The sequence below is a fragment of the Ranitomeya variabilis genome, chromosome 1 (assembly GCF_051348905.1).
Source record: "Ranitomeya variabilis isolate aRanVar5 chromosome 1, aRanVar5.hap1, whole genome shotgun sequence".
NCBI classification, from domain to species: Eukaryota; Metazoa; Chordata; class Amphibia; order Anura; family Dendrobatidae; genus Ranitomeya; species Ranitomeya variabilis.
The window spans coordinates 1159100333-1159120468 of record NC_135232.1 but is presented as its reverse complement, the minus strand read 5'-3'; the positions used below and the strand labels follow the sequence as shown (position 1 = coordinate 1159120468).

Below are 20136 nucleotides of genomic sequence, written 5' to 3'. Positions count from 1 at the left end.
AAATCAATGGAAATAAATTGTTTTTGTGCAATGTCGTCCTTATTGGACTGGAGTTATAATTGATGGCAGAGGAGGTTTCCTGTAAATAAAATAAACAGATCCATAATTTATGAAGAATGGGTCCATGACACCTGCCAATTGTGCACACATCCAGCCAGTCGTCTTCAGATGCTACGTGGTCAGCACCACTCACCTCATCCAGCAGAATGGAGCCACGCTAGAGGTGGATTCTCAGACGTAGTCTACTTTGAGTGTCCACCTCCAGTAGGCGTATATGCCCGAAAACGATGCACGGCTAGCCGCCTCCATTAGATATAGCAGAGGTTCTCTCATGCGGCGACTACGGCTCCGTACTGCAAAGCTGAGGCTCTTGTTGGGCTGCCTTACAATCTATTGCCGTTTGGCTTATTTTAACTTTTCGGTTAATTTCTGTTGGAAGAATAATAGTTATAGACTTTTGACATTGCTAATTTGTAGTCAAGTGTTTTATTATTATTTTTCAGCTGAAAACCTTTGTAAATCAAATCAAATTCTATGATCATTATAATGAAGTTTACAGCTTTAATGAGAAAGGAGAAATCCCTGAAAATCTGGAGATTGTGAACTGGGTAAAAAGTGACGTCATAACAGATCATCCTAACAAATACCTGCCCCTGCGGGTTTATGTCGGCGGCTTCAATCCATCACTGGTGGGAGATGAACAGCTCGTTATATTTCCACGTTGGATAACATGGCGACATGGAAAGGTAAGAAGAACATTCTTGTGGAAACCCTGCAGAGAATTCCTTGTTGTTGTCCTCCATTTCCAGCCGGTAAACCGTTGAGAGGTTAAGCTGAGCTTAGAGCCGTGACTTAGAAAGGGGGGAAGCCTAGGAAGATGATCACATTGGAGTACGACAGGCCACTTGTGAAACAGGACAGAGGAGAACAGCAGCCATAGGGGAAGGTGAGTAGGCCCTGCCGAGCTGAGGCACATGCATAATACTACCCCCCATTAGAGCTCCTCCCAGGTGAGTCAGTAATAGATGAAGCACAATGCTTTTCATAATATTTCTTGAGCAGGAATGGAGCATCTATATCCTTCTTACTGTCCAGAACTTGGTTCATTTCATACTCAGTGGTTGGACCAGAAGCAGAAACTGTTTTCACTGTAGAAGAATGTAGTGAAATATGTATAAATATATGTGTGTGCAGCGAACTATGTATAGGTTTATTGTGTGACTAGTAATAATTTAACATCTGCCCTGAAGGCTGCAGGTCTCACCAAGGTGTCAATATGTATTATCATGAGTGTTGTGAATTCTGCTTTTGGGCTCCCTCCGGTCGTTGTAGGTGGTAATGCAGTTGCCCCTGAGTTGCAGTCCTGGTCAGGTGTATCTGCTGATTGCAGTTCTGACTGGGGTATTTAGGCGTGCAGGATTCATTAGTCCTTGCCAGTTGTCCATGGTTGTTGGGAGGTTTTGGTCCTGGTTTGGTTCCTTCTGCCAAATCAGCAAAGATAAGTGTCTGGTTTTGTTTCTGTGGCACACATGCTGTGTGCTTAATAATTCTGTGCTATTCAGTGTTTTTTTTGTCCAGCTTAGATTGTGTCAGTATTTTCTCAGTCTTGTTGGATTCTCTGGAGTGGCAGATATACATTCCATGTCTTTAGTTAGATTGTGGAACTTTTTGTATTATCTGCTGTGGATATTTTTGGAAGGGTTTTAATACTGACCGCTTAGTATTCTGTCCTATCTTTCCCTATTTAGCTAGAGTGGCCTCTTTTGCTGAATCCTGTTTTCTGCCTGCATGTGTCTTTTCTCTCCTACTCACAGTCAATATTTGTGGGGGGCTGCCTATCCTTTGGGGTTCTGCTCTGAGGCAAGATAGAATTCCCATTTCCATCTATAGGGGTATTTAGTCCTCCGGCTGTGTCGAGGTGTCTAGGGTTTGTTAGGCACACCCCACGGCTACTTCTAGTTGCGGTGTTAGTTCAGGTTTTGCGGTCAGTACAGTTTCCACCTACTCCAGAGAAAGTTCATGCGGCTCCAAAGTCACCGGATCATAACACATGAGACAGCAAACTTCAGTCTCCAATCTCACCAGGGGGCCTAGCTAGGACCAGGAAGGAGAGGAAGCGCTTCACACCTTCAGCTCTTTGGAAGTGAGATGTCAATTACAGCCTGACACTATCTGTGGGAAGCTTTACACAAAGAATCTCAGAGAAAATAATATATTCCTTGGGGGTGCGGCCGTGGTCCAATCAAAAACAAGCAATCAGAATATCAACTTGAGGGGCTGGTCTAGAAATCTGACCTCCAGGGTGACTCTATAAATTTGGCTTGTATACATTCAAAGTTGTTCACTGATTAAGGGCAGCCTGGCTGATGTGATCCAGTCTACATTCATCCTACCCTTAGGAAGCGGAAGCAGACTGCAAGTTAGCTATTTCTGTAAGTTTTCTCCTGTTTATTTTATACTGTTTTGCATAAGTTGTATGTCTTTTTATTACCACATTTTTATATATTTTTAACTGTAAGCACTGAACCTTTTTCTATTAAAGCATAAACTTTAACAAGTTGAACCTCGTATGTTCTAAAGAATCCATAGCCTAAGGTGTGTGACCCTTATGAGTGGCAGACAGTAGTAGTAATATTTCCGGGACTCATCGCCCGTGTATTCGGTGAGTGGTGGCAGCATGTATGAGCGGGTGTGTGGCCTGGGTCGGTGTGTGATGTGTGCTCCCATTACAGCATAGGACAGAGGTTGAATACTGGACTGAGAGATGGGAGATAGATTAACCCCTTACAGGTGCAACCCCAAGTCACATGCTGAGAGCGGGTACGTGACAAATTAGTGACAGCACGGAGGGATCCGTGACAAAGAAGATTTGCAAAAATAGATGAACTCCGGCACTCAAAAGTGTTCTTCAAGCAACAAGTATTTTTTTTGTTATTTCGAAAATAGTAAGTTCATGAAAAACAAAGTGTAGATACAGACACCAATATTATAACGTTTCGGCTGACATGCCTTTTTCAAGTAATGTCTGTTCCTGCAAGAAAAAATGAAAGTATTGTCATAATACAAATCATATTGTGAGAATAACAGAGAGTTGATCAGACCTTCCGGTCCCCTTTACTGTAGTAGAACGTGTTATAAAATGGACATAGGAAGATTTTTTCAGTTCATAGAGATAACAGAGAAGGCATCCTAAGACAAGAGAAAGAAGCCTGAGCAAAGGAAGAAGATCACCACTGACGTATCATTCATATCATCGATAAAGTGCCAAAAGAAATAGTGCAAAGGAATGAAAAACAGTACTTTACTAATATATTGGGTCTTCTCAAGGAAAAGGACACATGGTCCCACTATAAGGAAAAATGTATCACTGTCGCAAATGTTATTATATTATGCTGCAGCTTGAGTAAGTCCAATAACAGGTAAATACCTGAAATAATCCGGGACAGCGTGTCCGGTGGTGTCTGTCCGGGCGGCGTTAACCACGTGAAGATCCGGGTAGCAGCATATGTCTGCATTCAGAAGTGAAGCTAATGTAGTGTGCGTGTCCATTTATGTGCATGGTGCCCGTACGTAAGGATAAACCTCGTCAGGTGAAGCAAGATCTGCGCTTGGGTGAGCCGGAAACAGCCGATCGTTCTAGGGCAAAGGTGCGCATGGGTCGTGACTTTGTGAGGATAAATTAACTTCATGTTATTTCTGCGCCTGCGTGCTGCCGGGAAGAAGGTTAGATATGGGTTATAAGAGGAAGGAAAGTACTGGGAGACCATCATTATGCATAGAAAGTACAAATATGGATTAAAATGTACTATATGCAGTTGCATCTTCTATATGCAACTAACACTTTATATTAAAAGTGATATATAAACCAACTATAAAGACAATTTTAGATATATGAGCAACAATATAGTGAATACAACCAGACATATACTGCATCTCTATTATTTGAAGGAAAATTGAAACCTAAGAAAAAGGTATGGTAGTTAAATGCAATCTTCAATAAGAAATGTCCTACTCCCTATTTAAACCTAAGGGCGTCAGGGTCTAAAGAGTATGGATCCAAAAGGACTCGCGTTCCTTTCACTTTTTTTCTTTTTACCGTATCTCCACCTCTTCTAATGACAGGTACATGATCTATAATTTGATACTTTAATTGGGCAATATTATGGTTGAAATGGACGCCCACATCTGATTGTTGACTTATGCTGAGAAATGCGATCTCGGATATGTTGGATGGTCTCACCAACATATCCGAGACTGCATGGACACTTGATGAGGTAAACTATGTAAGTAGAATCACACGTAAAGTGTCCGTTAACTGGATACCTTCGCCCTGAACGAGGATGTGTAAACGAATCACCCTTCGAGATGTTTGAACACTGTAAGCAATTCAAACATGGGAAGGTGCCGTTACGGGGGGGGGGTGTTCGGTGGAGAAAAACTTCTGTTCTACTTCCTCGTTTGACGAGCCCACATCTGCTCTCACTAAGTAATTTCTGATATTTTGGGACCTTTTGTTACAAAGAACTGGTCTGTTACAGAATTCCGGAACTTGAGGATAAGTACTCTGTAAATACCCCAAGGTCTCAAAATGCATTAATTAATTCGGAGATCAAAGGGGTGAAATGTATTGTCAAAGGCCAAACGGGGTGATTTCTGACATTTTGTAGATATATCTTGTCCATTGTTTCTGGGACCCAGGACATTGTTTGGGTATTATCTATTGTGAAATTCAACGTCCATTTCAAAATGCCTTTTATGTCGAGTGCCAGGATTGGAGACAATCCTGTTTATATACTTAACAAAAAAGTGTGAAACAACTGAAATTATGTCTTATTTTCTAGGTTCTTCAAAGTAGCCACCTTTTGCTTTGATGGCTGCTTTGCACACTCTTGGCATTCTCTTGATGAGCTTCCAGAGGTAGTCACCGGGAATGGTTTTCACTTCACAGGTGTGCCCTGTCAGGTTTAAAGCGAACCTGTCACCCCCAAAATCGATGGTGAGGTAAGCTCACCGTCATCAGGGGCTTATCTACAGCATTCTGTAATGCATTCTGTAATGCTGTAGATAAGCCGCCAATGTTACCTGAAAGAGGAGAAAAAGACGTTAGATTATACTCACCCAGGGGCGGTCCCGCTCCGATGGGCGTCTCAGGTCTGGTACAGCGCCTCCCATCTTCATTCCATGACGTCCTCTTCTGGTCTTCACGCCGCTGCTTTGGCGCAGGCGTACTCTGTCTGTCCTGTTGAGGGCAGAGCAAAGTACTGCAGGCGCCGGTAAGGTCAGAGAGGCCCGGCGCCTGCGCACTGCAGTACTTTGCTCTGCCCTCAACAGGACAGACAGAGTACGCCTGCGCCAAAGCAGCGGCGTGAAGACCAGAAGAGGACGTCATGAAATGAAGATGGGAGGCGCCGGAGCGGACCTCAGACACCCATTTCACCACGGACCGCAGCGGGACCGCCCCTGGGTGAGTACATTATAACCTCTTTTTCTCCTCTTTCAGGTAACATTGGCGGCTTATCTACAGCATTACAGAATGCATTACAGAATGCTGGAGATAATCCCCTGATGATGGTGAGCTTACCTCACCATCGATTTTGGGGGTGACAGGTTCCCTTTAATAAGTGGGATTTCTTGCCTTATAAATGGGGTTGGGACCATCAGTTGTGTTATGCAGAAGTCTGGTGGATACACAGCTGATAGTCCTACTGAATAGACTGTTAGAATTTGTATTATGGCAAGAAAAAAGCAGCTAAGTAAAGAAAAACGAGTGGCCATCATTACTTTAAGAAATGAAGGTCAGTCAGTCCGAAAAATTGGGAAAACTTTGAAAGTGTCCCCAAGTGCAGTGGCAAAAACCACCAAGCACTACTAAGAAACTGGCTCACATGAGGAGCGCCCCAGGAAAGGAAGACCAAGAGTCACCTCTGCTTCTGAGGATAAGTTTATCCGAGTCACCAGCCTCAGAAATCGCAGGTTAACAGCAGCTCAGATTAGAGACCAGGTCAATGCCACACAGAGTTCTAGCAGCAGACACATCTCTACAACAACTGGTAAGAGGAGACTTTGTGCAGCAGGCCTTCATGGTAAAATAGCTGCTAGGAAACCACTGCTAAGGACAGGCAACAAGCAGAAGAGACTTGTTTGCGCTAAAGAACACAAGGAATGGACATTAGACCAGTGGAAATCTGTGCTTTGGTCTGATGAGTCCAAATTTGAGATCTTTGGTTCCAACCACCGTGTCTTTGTGCGATGCAGAAAAGGTGAACGGATGGACTCTACATGCCTGGTTCCCACCGTGAAGCATGGAGGAGGAGGTGTGATGGTGTGGGGGGGCTTTGCTGGTGACACTGTTGGGGATTTATTCAAAATTGAAGGCATACTGAACCAGCATGGCTACCACAGCATCTTGCAGCGGCATGCTATTCCATCCGGTTTGCGTTTAGTTGGACCATCATTTATTTTTCAACAGGAAAATGACCCCAAACACACCTCCAGGCTGTGTAAGGGCTATTTGACCAAGAAGGAGAATGATGGGGTGCTATGCCAGATGACCTGGCCTCCACAGTCACCAGACCTGAACCCAACCGAGATGGTTTGGGGTGAGCTGGACCGCAGAGTGAAGGCAAAAGGGCCATCAAGTGCTAAGCATCTCTGGGAACTCCTTCAAGATTGTTGGAAGACCATTCCCGGTGACTACCTCTTGAAGCTCATCAAGAGAATGCCAAGAGTGTGCAAAGCAGTCATCAAAGCAAAAGGTGGCTACTGTGAAGAACCTAGAATATAAGACATAATTTCAGCTGTTTCACACTTTTTTGTTAAGTCTATAATTCCACATGTGTTCATTCATAGTTTTGATTCCTTCAGTGTGAATGTACAATTTTCATAGTCATGAAAATACAGAAAAATCTTTAAATGAGAAGGTGTGTCCAAACTTTAGGTCTGTACTGCATGTTGCATGCTGACATAGATTACCTAACAAGGTATGAAGTGACACATAGGTCAATAAAAGTAAAATAATCTTTATTGACATATTATTTTAAAATTACAAATCTTTAAAAGACAGGATGATGGAAAAGTAGGACCTCCAAACAGAACCAGGGAGTGACCCAATGACCCAGATGGCAATATATTTTTAGAAATTTATATATAATGTTGCTATACTTAAAGTAGTATCCCTATAGGAAGAAAGAAAGGACTAGCAATATGGGTGGACGTAAAACGTCTCTTTAAAAGAACCACATGGCAGTCTTATATCCAATTAAAGGGTATAGACAAAAAAAGCAACAAAATATATATATAACAATACCCTGACATCATGAAATAAACATAGCTTTGGTAACAGTAGTGATGGGTTTCATAGTGACCCAAGGGTGGAAATAGTATCCACTCCTGTGCAAGAAAAAAAATAATAATAATTATGAAGCAATCTAAAAAGTGGTCACTAGATGGCAGTGCAATACCCGCGATCAGAAAAGGGTTAAGTGCATGAGGCAATGGCCAAATCAATGAAATACACCTGCACAGGAGGTGACCCGCTTTCCCACCTTTTATTGCCACCTTCTCCTCTCATTTTCAGGTAAATATTTCATGGCTTTGTGATCGCTTTTTTCTTAGTATTTCATTGATTTGGCCATTGCCTCATGCACTTAACCCTTTTCTGATCGCGGGTATTGCACTGCCATCTAGTGACCACTTTTTAGATTGCTTCATAATTATTATTTTTTTTTTTCTTGCACAGGAGTGGATACTATTTCCACCCTTGGGTCACTATGAAACCCATCACTACTGTTACCAAAGCTATGTTTATTTCATGATGTGAGGGTATTGTTATATATATATATATTTTGTTGCTTTTTTTGTCTATACCCTTTAATTGGATATAAGACTGCCATGTGGTTCTTTTAAAGAGACATTTTACGTCCACCCATATTGCTAGTCCTTTCTTTCTTCCTATAGGGATACTACTTTAAGTATAGCAACATTATATATAAATTTCTAAAAATATATTGCCATCTGGGTCATTGGGTCACTCCCTGGTTCTGTTTGGAGGTCCTACTTTTCCATCATCCTGTCTTTTAAAGATTTGTAATTTTAAAATAATATGTCAATAACGATTATTTTACTTTTATTTACCTATGTGTCACTTCATACCTTGTTAGGTGATCTATGTCAGCATTCATGATCGAAGTGCTAATTCAATTCAAGTTCAATTCTTTGAACTTTTGTAGGGATCTACTCACATTGATACTTACAAAAAAAAATTTATCTTTGAAGATCAATTTTTTTTTTCAAATCAAAGGAACTGCTATGGGGTCCAATGTAGCACCCCATATGCTAACATTTACATGGATCACTTTGAAACTTCATATGTATATCCACATCCCATCTTCATTTGACATGTAATTTATTGGAGGCGCTATATTGATGATGTCTAAATAGTAAATATGAGTAAAGAAAAATTATACATTATACCATTTAGACATTAGCATAGGCATGCGTCTTACATTCACATCACTTTACTTTGAGTCATACTTATTGGGCCCTTATAGGTCCACATTAGTTGTCTATGCATTTATTATTTTATTTTTATATTTTTTTATTATCCACTTTTTCTTTACTTATATTCACTATTTAGTCTTCACTTCTTTTACCTTCTGGCCCTGTACAGCCCCTGGTCCTTTCCGTCAGTCGGCTCATACTTGTTGTATTGTTATACACTCATGGTAGCCCACCTTCGGTGCTTCCTTGCTGCTGCGTAGTGCGCTTGCGCCCGTCGGCCTCCTCGGGTTGCTGTGGCAACGCGTCCTTCAGCGTCGTCCTGTCCCCCACCTCTCTGACGCGTCTGAGTTGGGCGGGACTTGATGACGTGGACGCCGGACCCACCGCTTCCTGTTCTGTGCCTGATGGACGCCAGCGCCATGAAAACCGCCGCATTTAAAAGTCGGCACTACGTTCCCCTCACTACCACCACCCCCAGGAAGAAGCTACGTTGCGAAACGCGCATCGGGGTTATCCTCCTCACGGCAAATCCTTCTGTCAGCAGGTATTAACATGTTGCTAATGTCTCGCCTATAACTCTGCTATGTCCCCGCATAAGTGTGTAGAGATTTGAATCTAACTTAATGAGTGCACTGGCACATTATTAGGATTCACTATGCTATGATATAGCTACTATAGTAAGCACACTGTGCGATACCCTGTGTACCCTTCATTTATTTAGGGACTATTGACACACATTCCCTTGTGGTCTATACAATCACATTTTATTGACATTTTTCTGATTATCTTATGGAAATTGTCCAAAATAATCCAGAGCCTGCTGTTGCACTTTTTGCTTAATACTGATTATATTTATTCTATTGTTTTGTGTACATATACTTGGTTCTACAATCTCTATATGGATTGCTTTGAGGTCACTCTGCCCTGTTCTAATTTCCCTTATTTTGTATTTTTCTAAGTATAAATCATGTTTGTCTTTTAAAATTGTTGTAAATAAAATATCTTAAATTTTATTTTTGGTTTGTAACTCCCCTTTTTTTAGACATATGTTATTCTGGAGGTACACCGTATATATCTATTGGTCTATAATTTTTGGATAGTCCTTTCTGTAAGAGCATCATTTCTGAGGGAGACAAGCAATGTGACGAGATATTGTAGACAATGTTGGTAGAGGTTTCTGTACCTGTGATCTCGTTGTCATCTTGTATTGGTCTGGGCCGGTGTCTCCTCGCCCTCCGCATCTTCCTTGTTGTGGCCGTGTCTGACATGGTTCTAAAAAAGTCTGAGGTGAAGTGCCAAAATCGCTGTATGAGCTGGTAGAGATAGGGCTGTATCCTCGTCGTGTAAACCTGCGGTTTCTGAAGGAGCCTGAAGATTGCCATCGGTAGAGTTGAGCGACTTTCATTTTTTTAAGATCGAGTAGGGTTTTGGGAAACCCGATTTTGTCCAGAGTCGAGTCGAGTGCAGTCGGCCGATTATCGCTAAAAGTCGGGGATCGACCGAAACACGAAACCCAATGCAAGTCAATGGGGAAGCATAGTCGGCAGTGAGTGGAGGCCAGGAAAACACCTACAGTGCCCATTTTAATGCCAAAAACATCCATTCTTGTTTCTGAAGCTTGCCAATCTTAATTAACTGTATAATAATAGTTGGGCATAGGGAATTGGGGGAAACTTGTGGGGGGAGTAGGGCTGGCTCAAGTTTTTCGTGGGCCCAGGAAATGCGGACTACGTCACGGCGGTGTTGCAGGGAAAGGTAAGTATTTAAACGTTGCAAGTGCTGTGATCCTGAGCAAGCAGGGGGGGGCCCACTCGTTCGCATTGCCACTGGCACAGGGCCCCTCAAAGTACGGCGGTGTGTTTGCATGGCGGGGGCGCCTCCCACCAGCAGCGACACTTTTGCGTACTCTGAGGGGCCCTGTGCCAGTGACGTCGCCAACGAGTATGCCCCCCCACCTGATGAAGGAACCTGCACTTTCATCTGCACCTTCCTCTTTGTCCCTGTGTAAGGTGGTATAACATGCGGGAAGGGGAACCTTACTTTCAGCAGGGTCAGATTCTGGCTGTGTAGAGTACAAGGGGAATGTAGTGGTCTAGGTCAATGTACCAGCAGACTCATTTAGCAGTGGCTGGGCAATGGCCAGGATGAGGAGGAAACAGATATAGGGCCAAAGAATAAAGTAGGCTAAATGCAGTTCAAACTTGGTAACAGGACTAAACAGGCGGCATTGCTTTGTTCAGTGGAGTAGCAAACCCAAGAGCAGCAGACACTGTTTCAAGGGCATAACCACACTAGTAGGCCAAATGCAGTTTAATATCTGATAGTATAGGGCGAAAGCCAGAATGTGGAAGCTCAGCTTTGTTCAGTTGAGGACAACACCAGGGAGGGGCAGACACCTTTAGTAGGCCGGAAAAGCCTATTGCATTTTTTAAAATGGTAATTTGGAGCAGAAGGTTGAAGCTCAGCTTTATTTAGTTGAGGGCAACACCAGGGAGGGGCAGAAGCCGTTAGTAGGCCCTAACCACCATTTTTTTTTTTTTAAAACCACTTAATGAGAGCCGGAAGGTTGAAGCTCAGCTTTATTTAGTTGAGGACAACACCAGGCAGGGGCACACAGACAGACACCTTTAGTAGGCCGGAAAAGCCTATTGCATTTTTTAAAATGGTAATTTGGAGCAGAAGGTTGAAGCTCAGCTTTATTTAGTTGAGGACAACACCAGGCAGGGGCACACAGACAGACACCTTTAGTAGGCCGGAAAAGCCTATTGCATTTTTTAAAATGGTAATTTGGAGCAGAAGGTTGAAGCTCAGCTTTATTTAGTTGAGGACAACACCAGGGAGGGGCAGAAGCCGTTAGTAGGCCCTAACCACCATTTTTTTTTTTTAAAACCACTTAATGAGAGCCGGAAGGTTGAAGCTCAGCTTTATTTAGTTGAGGACAACACCAGGGAGGGGCAGAAGCCGTTAGTAGGCCCTAACCACCATTTTTTTTTTTTTAAACCACTTAATGAGAGCCGGAAGGTTGAAGCTCAGCTTTATTTAGTTGAGGACAACACCAGGCAGGGGCACACAGACAGACACCTTTAGTAGGCCGGAAAAGCCTATTGCATTTTTTAAAATGGTAATTTGGAGCAGAAGGTTGAAGCTCAGCTTTATTTAGTTGAGGACAACACCAGGGAGGGGCAGAAGCCGTTAGTAGGCCCTAACCAAAGTTGAAGGCCAAATGCAGTTTAATTTCTGATACTATAGGCCGAAAGCCAGAAGGTGGAAGCTCCGATTTAGACAGTGGAGGACAATTTGAATTAGGGACTGCAGACAGACTTAGTAGGCTGTCCCCTGTGGACCATGCATCCACCACATTAACCCATTGCGCCGTAATGGACACGTAATCTTCCGTGGCCATGCCTACAAGTCCATGCGTCTGTTGTCAGGTGCACCTTTGTACTCACAGATTGCCAGAGTGCATGGACAATGCGGTCTTCTACATGCTGGTGGAGGGTTGGGATGGCTTTTCTCGCAAAAGAAGTGTCGACTGGTTAGCTTGTAGCGTGGTACAGCGTAGTCCATCATGGCCTTATTAATAGTAAATAAAATATATAACTAGGCTCTATGAACTTTTAAATAGGTTCCAGGGGTACACGGGCAGCATTGGTGTGGTCAGTGGAGGAGTATTGCAAGTAGGGGCTGCAGACAGGCTATCAAAGGCCTAAAATAACAAACAGTAGGCAGTCATGGCAGTTTTACATCGGTTACGTGGATACACAGGCAGGCACTCCAGGCAGCATTGTGGTCAGTGAAGGAGTATTGCAAGTAGGGGCCGCAGACAGGCTATCAAAGGCCTAAAATAACAAACAATAGGCTCATGGCAGTTTTACAGCGGTTACATGGATAGACGGGCAGGCAGCTTGGTGGTGAGTGGAGGAGTATTTAAAGTAGGGACCGCAGACAGGCTATCAAAGGCCTAACATAACAAACAATAGGCTCATGGCAGTTTTACAGCGGTTACATGGATACACGGGCAGGCAGCTTGGTGGTCAGTGGAGGAGTATTTAAAGTAGGGACCGCAGACATGCTTCAAAGGCCTAACATAAGAAAATGGGCTGGCTGTAGGCACTTTATAATTGGTTCCAGGGGTACACGGGCAGCAGTGGTCTGGCCAGTGGAGGACTAGTGGAAGGAGGGACCGCAGACAGGCTTCAAAGGCCTAACATAAAAAAATGGGCTGGCTGTAGGCACTTTATAATTGGTTCCAGGGGTACACGGGCAGCAGTGGTCTGGCCAGTGGAGGACTAGTGGAAGGAGGGACCGCAGACAGGCTTCAAAGGCCTAACATAAAAAAATGGGCTGGCTGTAGGCACTTTATAATTGGTTCCATGGGTACACGGGCAGCAGTGGTCTGGCCAGTGGAGGACTAGTGGAAGGAGGGACCGCAGACAGGCTTCAAAGGCCTAACATAAAAAAATGGGCTGGCTGTAGGCACTTTATAATTGGTTCCAGGGGTACACGGGCAGCAGTGGTCTGGCCAGTGGAGGACTAGTGGAAGGAGGGACCGCAGACAGGCTTCAAAGGCCTAACATAAAAAAATGGGCTGGCTGTAGGCACTTTATAATTGGTTCCAGGGGTACACGGGCAGCAGTGGTCTGGCCAGTGGAGGACTAGTGGAAGGAGGGACCGCAGACAGGCTTCAAAGGCCTAACATAAAAAAATGGGCTGGCTGTAGGCACTTTATAATTGGTTCCAGGGGTACACGGGCAGCAGTGGTCTGGCCAGTGGAGGACTAGTGGAAGGAGGGACCGCAGACAGGCTTCAAAGGCCTAACATAAAAAAATGGGCTGGCTGTAGGCACTTTATAATTGGTTCCAGGGGTACACGGGCAGCAGTGGTCTGGCCAGTGGAGGACTAGTGGAAGGAGGGACCGCAGACAGGCTTCAAAGGCCTAACATAAAAAAATGGGCTGGCTGTAGACACTTTATAATTGGTTCCAGGGGTACACGGGCAGCAGTGGTCTGGCCAGTGGAGGACTAGTGGAAGGAGGGACCGCAGACAGGCTTCAAAGGCCTAACATAAAAAAATGGGCTGGCTGTAGGCACTTTATAATTGGTTCCAGGGGTACACGGGCAGCAGTGGTCTGGCCAGTGGAGGACTAGTGGAAGGAGGGACCGCAGACAGGCTTCAAAGGCCTAACATAAAAAAATGGGCTGGCTGTAGGCACTTTATAATTGGTTCCAGGGGTACACGGGCAGCAGTGGTCTGGCCAGTGGAGGACTAGTGGAAGGAGGGACCGCAGACAGGCTTCAAAGGCCTAACATAAAAAAATGGGCTGGCTGTAGGCACTTTATAATTGGTTCCAGGGGTACACGGGCAGCAGTGGTCTGGTCAGTGGAGGACTAGTGGAAGGAGGGACCGCAGACAGGCTTCAAAGGCCTAACATAAAAAAATGGGCTGGCTGTAGGCACTTTATAATTGGTTCCAGGGGTACATGGGCAGCAGTGGTCTGGCCAGTGGAGGACTAGTGGAAGGAGGGACCGCAGACAGGCTTCAAAGGCCTAACATAAAAAAATGGGCTGGCTGTAGGCACTTTATAATTGGTTCCAGGGGTACACGGGCAGCAGTGGTCTGGCCAGTGGAGGACTAGTGGAAGGAGGGACCGCAGACAGGCTTCAAAGGCCTAACATAAAAAAATGGGCTGGCTGTAGGCACTTTATAATTGGTTCCAGGGGTACACGGGCAGCAGTGGTCTGGCCAGTGGAGGACTAGTGGAAGGAGGGACCGCAGACAGGCTTCAAAGGCCTAACATAAAAAAATGGGCTGGCTGTAGGCACTTTATAATTGGTTCCAGGGGTACACGGGCAGCAGTGGTCTGGCCAGTGGAGGACTAGTGGAAGGAGGGACCGCAGACAGGCTTCAAAGGCCTAACATAAAAAAATGGGCTGGCTGTAGGCACTTTATAATTGGTTCCAGGGGTACACGGGCAGCAGTGGTCTGGTCAGTGGAGGACTAGTGGAAGGAGGGACCGCAGACAGGCTTCAAAGGCCTAAAATAACAAACAATAGGCTCATGGCAGTTTTACAGCGGTTACATGGATACACGGGCAGCTTGGTGGTGAGTGGAGGAGTAGTGCAAGGAGTGTCTGTCCCAGTACTCCCAAAATATAAATAGATGTTAATGTCTCGCAAAACAACCACAACAAAAAAAAAGGTGGCATACTTAGGTACAGGGGTGGGCTCATCTGCTGAGTTTCTGACATAGTAATTTGGCAGTAACTATTTAATGGTGCCAATATAGGACACAGACACAGACTACTTTAAGTTGCATCATAGATGTCTACAAATTTGTATTGTCAGTGCCAGACATTGAATGATGTCAGCGAATAGACTAAAGATTGGTGGAGCTGTGCGACATAATTTTGCACGTGGTAGAGCACATTTTGAGCTGGGGTAGGGGGGAACTCTCTTGAGGCCGGCGGGACCGCCCCAGGGCCCCTCATGTTACAACGGTGTGTCTGACGTTGGGTGCGCACCACCACCGCCAGAGACACTACATTGTACTATGAGGGACCCAGTAGCAATGCCGTCAACCAAAAGCGAGCACACCCACCTCTTCAGACAAACAGCAGTCTCACGGGTGCTTGCGCCAAGTCGCGATACCACGGCCCCGTGTGGGGAGTTTTGCCATTTAGGGAGGTGTAAACATGTCGTATGCTGTACAATCAGCTGCAGCAAATTAGACATTAGAAAAGTAATTCACAGGCAAGAGCTTTTCATAGGAAAGCTAGGTGTCGGCCGGGCAAGGTGGGGCAAAAGATTTCGAAATCCAGTTGTGGTTCATTTTAATGAATGTTAGATCGTCAACATTTTGGGTAGCCAGACGAGTCCTTTTTTCGGTTAATATTGAACCTGCAGCACTGAATACTCTTTCTGATAGGACACTTGCTGCCGGGCAAGCAAGCTCCTGCAATGCATATTCTGCCAATTCTGGCCAGGTGTCTAATTTGGAGGCCCAGTAATCAAATGGGAATGACGGTTGAGGGAGAACATCGATAAGGGATGAAAAATAGTTAGTAACCATACTGGACAAATGTTGTCTCCTGTCACTTTCAATTGATGCAGCAGTACCTGTCCTGTCTGCGGTCATAGCAAAATCACTCCACAACCTGGTCAGAAAACCCCTCTGTCCAACGCCACTTCTGATGTGTGCACCCCTAACACTCCTAGTCTGCTGCCCCCTGGAGCTCGTGTGAGAACGATCACGTGCGCTGTGTGCTGGGAATGCCTGAAGCAAACGGTCAACAAGAGTTGATTGTTTGGTTGCTAATATTAGTTCCAAGTTCTCATGTGGCATAATATTTTGCAATTTGCCTTTATAGCGTGGATCAAGGATGCAGGCCAACCAGTAATCGTCATCGTTCATCATTTTCGTAATGCGTGTGTCCCTTTTTAGGATACGTAAGGCATAATCCGCCATGTGGGCCAAAGTTCCAGTTGTCAAATCTCCGGTTGTGATTGGTTGAGGGGCAGTTGCAGGCAAATCTACGTCACTTGTGTCCCTCAAAAAACCAGAACCCGGCCGTGACACGCAACCAATTTCCTGTGCCCCCGGGAAAGGTTCGGCATTAAAAATATACTCATCCCCATCATCCTCCTCGTCCTCCACCTCCTCTTCGCCCGCTACCTCGTCCTGTACACTGCCCTGACCAGACAATGGCTGACTGTCATCAAGGCTTTCTCTTCCTCTGGTGCAGACGCCTGCTCCTTTATGTGCGTCAAACTTTGCATCAGCAGACGCATTAGGGGGATGCTCATGCTTATTACGGCGTTGTCTGCACTAACCAGCCGTGTGCATTCCTCAAAACACTGAAGGACTTGACACATGTCTTGTATCTTAGACCACTGCACACCTGACAACTCCATGTCTGCCATCCTACTGCCTGCCCGTGTATCCTCCCACAAATAAATAACAGCACGCCTCTGTTCGCACAGTCTCTGAAGCATGTGCAGTGTTGAGTTCCACCTTGTTGCAACGTCTATGATTAGGCGATGCTGGGGAAGGTTCAAAGACCGCTGATAGGTCTGCATACGGCTGGCGTGTACAGGCGAACGTCGGATATGTGAGCAAAGTGCACGCACTTTGAGGAGCAGGTCGGAGAACCCAGGATAAGTTTTCAATAAGCACTGCACCACCAGGTTTAAGGTGTGAGCCAGGCAAGGAATGTGTTTCAGTTGGGAAAGGGAGATGGCAGCCATGAAATTCCTTCCGTTATCACTCACTACCTTGCCTGCCTCAAGATCTACTGTGCCCAGCCACGACTGCGTTTCTTGTTGCAAGAACTCGGACAGAACTTCCGCGGTGTGTCTGTTGTCGCCCAAGCACTTCATAGCCAATACAGCCTGCTGACGCTTGGCAGTAGCTGGCCCATAATGGGACAACTGGTGTGCAACAGTGTCATCTGCCGATGGAGTGGTTGGCAGACTGCGTTCTGTGGAAGAGCTGTAGCTTCTGCAGGAGGACGAGGAGGAGGAGGGGGTGCGAACGCCTACAGCCAACTGTTTCCTAGACCGTGGGCTAGGCACAACTGTCCCTAAATTGATGTCGCCTGTGGACCCTGCATCCACCACATTCACCCAGTGTGCCGTGATGGACACATAACGTCCCTGGCCATGCCTACTGGTCCATGCATCTGTAGTCAGGTGCACCTTTGTACTCACAGATTGCCTGAGTGCATGGACGATGCGCTGTTTAACATGCTGGTGCAGGGCTGGGATGGCTTTTCTGGAAAAAAAGTGTCGACTGGGTAGCTCGTATCGTGGTTCAGCGTACTCCATCAGGGCTTTGAAAGCTTCGCTTTCAACTAACCGGTAGGGCATCATCTCTAACGAGATTAGTCTAGCTATGTGGGCGTTAAAACACTGTGTACGCGGATGCGAGGATAAGTACTTCCTTTTTCTAACCAGAGTCTCATGTAGGGTGAGCTGGACTGGAGAGCTGGAGATCGTGGAACTTTCGGGTGTGCCGGTGTACATGGCAGACTGAGAGACGGTTGGAGACGGTATTGTTTCCGCCGGTGCCCTAGATGCAATATTTCCTCCTACAAAACTGGTGATTCCCTGACCCTGACTGCTTTTGGCTGGCAAAGAAACCTGCACAGATACTGCCGGTGGTGCGGAAAATGGTGGCCTTACAGTGACGGAAGGGATGTTGCGTTGCTGACTAGCTTCATTGGCCGAGGGTGCTACAACCTTGAGGGACGTTTGGTAGTTAGTCCAGGCTTGAAAATGCATGGTGGTTAAGTGTCTATGCATGCAACTAGTATTTAGACTTTTCAGATTCTGACCTCTGCTTAAGCTAGTTGAACATTTTTGACAGATGACTTTGCGCTGATCAGTTGGATGTTGTTTAAAAAAATGCCAGACTGCACTCTTCCTAGCATCGGATCCCTTTTCAGGGATTGCAGACTGAGCTTTAACCGGATGGCAACGCTGTGCTCCAACAGGTTTTGGCTTTGACACGCGTTTTGGGCCAGATACGGGCCCGGCAGATGGAACCTGTTGCGATGTTGATGCCTGCTGCGGCCCCTTCTCCACCTCCGCTTCTGAACTACTGCCGCCTGCACCCTGTTCCCCCAATGGCTGCCAATCGGGGTCAATAACTGGGTCATCTATTACCTCCTCTTCGAGCTCGTGTGCAACTTCGTCTGTGTCACTGTGTCGGTCGGTGGTATAGCGTTCGTGGCGGGGCAACATAGTCTCATCAGGGTCTGATTGTGGATCTGTACCCTGAGAGGGCAATGTGGTGGTCTGAGTCAAAGGAGCAGCATAGTACTCTGGCTGTGGCTGTGCATCAGTGCACTGCATGTCAGAATATACTTGTAATGGGCATGGCCTGTTAAATGTTTCACTTTCTAAGCCAGGGACGGTATGTGTAAAGAGCTCCATGGAGTGACCCGTTGTGTCGCCTGCTGCATCCTTCTCTCTTGTTGTAGTTTTTGCTGAGGAGGACAAGGAAGCGACTTGTCCCTGACCGTGAACATCCACAAGCGACGCGCTGCTTTTACATTTACCAGTTTCGGAAGAGGAGGCAAAAGAGCTAGAGGCTGAGTCTGCAATGTAAGCCAAAACTTGCTGTTGCTGCTCCGCCTTTAAAAGCGGTTTTCCTACTCCCAGAAAAGAGAGCGTTCGAGGCCTTGTGTAGCCAGATGACGAAACTGGCTCCACAGCTCCAGACTTAGGTGGAATATTTTTATCCCCACGACCACCTGATGCTCCACTACCACTACCATCATTACCAGCTGACAATGAACGCCCACGGCCATGACGACCTCTTGCACCAGACTTCCTCATTGTTTTAAAATCTTAACCAAAGTAACTTTATTTGTTGCTGTCAAACAACTTACACGGTGAGCTATAACTTCAGTATGATTTCAATATCCCTTAACAGGTTGGTGAGACCACAAGGAAAATCAGGCACAATGTTACACACTCTGTTTTCTGTGGCACAAAATCACAGAGATGACACACACGCAGGACTGTCACTCAAGCACTAATGTCAATATTAATCTCCCACCTAATTTTTTTTTTTTTTTTCTCAGGGAGACTTTAGAAACCAAATAATATAAAAAAAAAAAAAAAAAAGGCTTTCTATGGCCCACAATTAGAGAGAGAGAGGTGGCACAACCAGGAGTCAAGACTGGCGCACAAGCTGAAAGGGCAATATTACTCTCCCACTGTTTTTTATGTTTTTTTTTTATTTCAGGGAGACTTTAGAAACCAAATAATATTAAAAAAACCAAAAAAAAAAAAGGCTTTCTATGGCCCACTGAATGAGAGGGAGAGAGGTGGCACACCCAGGAGTCAAGACTGGCACACAAGCTGAAAGGGCAATATTACTCTCCCACTGTTTTTTAAGTTTTTTTTTTATTTCAGGGAGACTTTAGAAACCAAATAATATTAAAAAAAATAAAAATAAAAATAGGCTTTCTATAGCCCACTGAATGAGAGAGAGAGGTGGCACACCCAGGAGTCAAGACTGGCACACAAGCTGAAAGGGCAATATTACTCTCCCACTGTTTTTTTATGTATTTTTTGTTTTTTAAGGGAGACTTTAGAAACCCAATAATATTTAAAAAAAAAAATAAATAGGCTTTCTATGGCCCACTGAATGAGAGGGAGAGAGGTGGCACACCCAGGAGTCAAGACTGGCACACAAGCTGAAAGGGCAATATTACTCTCCCACTGTTTTTTTATGTTTTTTTTTTTTTTCAGGGAGACTTTAGAAACCAAATAATATTAAAAAAACAAAAAAAAAAATAGCCTTTCTATGGCCCACTGAATGAGAGAGAGAGGTGGCACACCCAGGAGTCAAGACTGGCACACAAGCTGAAAGGGCAATATTACTCTCCCACTGTTTTTTTATGTATTTTTTGTTTTTTAAGGGAGACTTTAGAAACCCAATAATATTTAAAAAAAAAAAAAAAATAGGCTTTCTATGGCCCACTGAATGAGAGGGAGAGAGGTGGCACACCCAGGAGTCAAGACTGGCACACAAGCTGAAAGGGCAATATTACTCTCCCACTGTTTTTTTATGTATTTTTTGTTTTTTAAGGGAGACTTTAGAAACCCAATAATATTTAAAAAAAAAAAT

The 20136-nt window shown here is 45.1% G+C and overlaps 1 protein-coding gene across 1 annotated transcript in view; it reads left to right on the top strand.

Annotated features, from left to right (window-relative positions):
* The first annotated feature begins 621 nt into the window (after window positions 1-621).
* LOC143801161 (vomeronasal type-2 receptor 26-like) overlaps window positions 622-20136 on the top strand; it is a 51134-nt gene continuing 31619 nt past the window's right edge. The window contains exon 1 of the mRNA XM_077281230.1: window positions 622-746. The gene's annotated coding sequence lies outside the window, so the exon portion shown is untranslated. The remainder of the gene's footprint in view (window positions 747-20136) is intronic.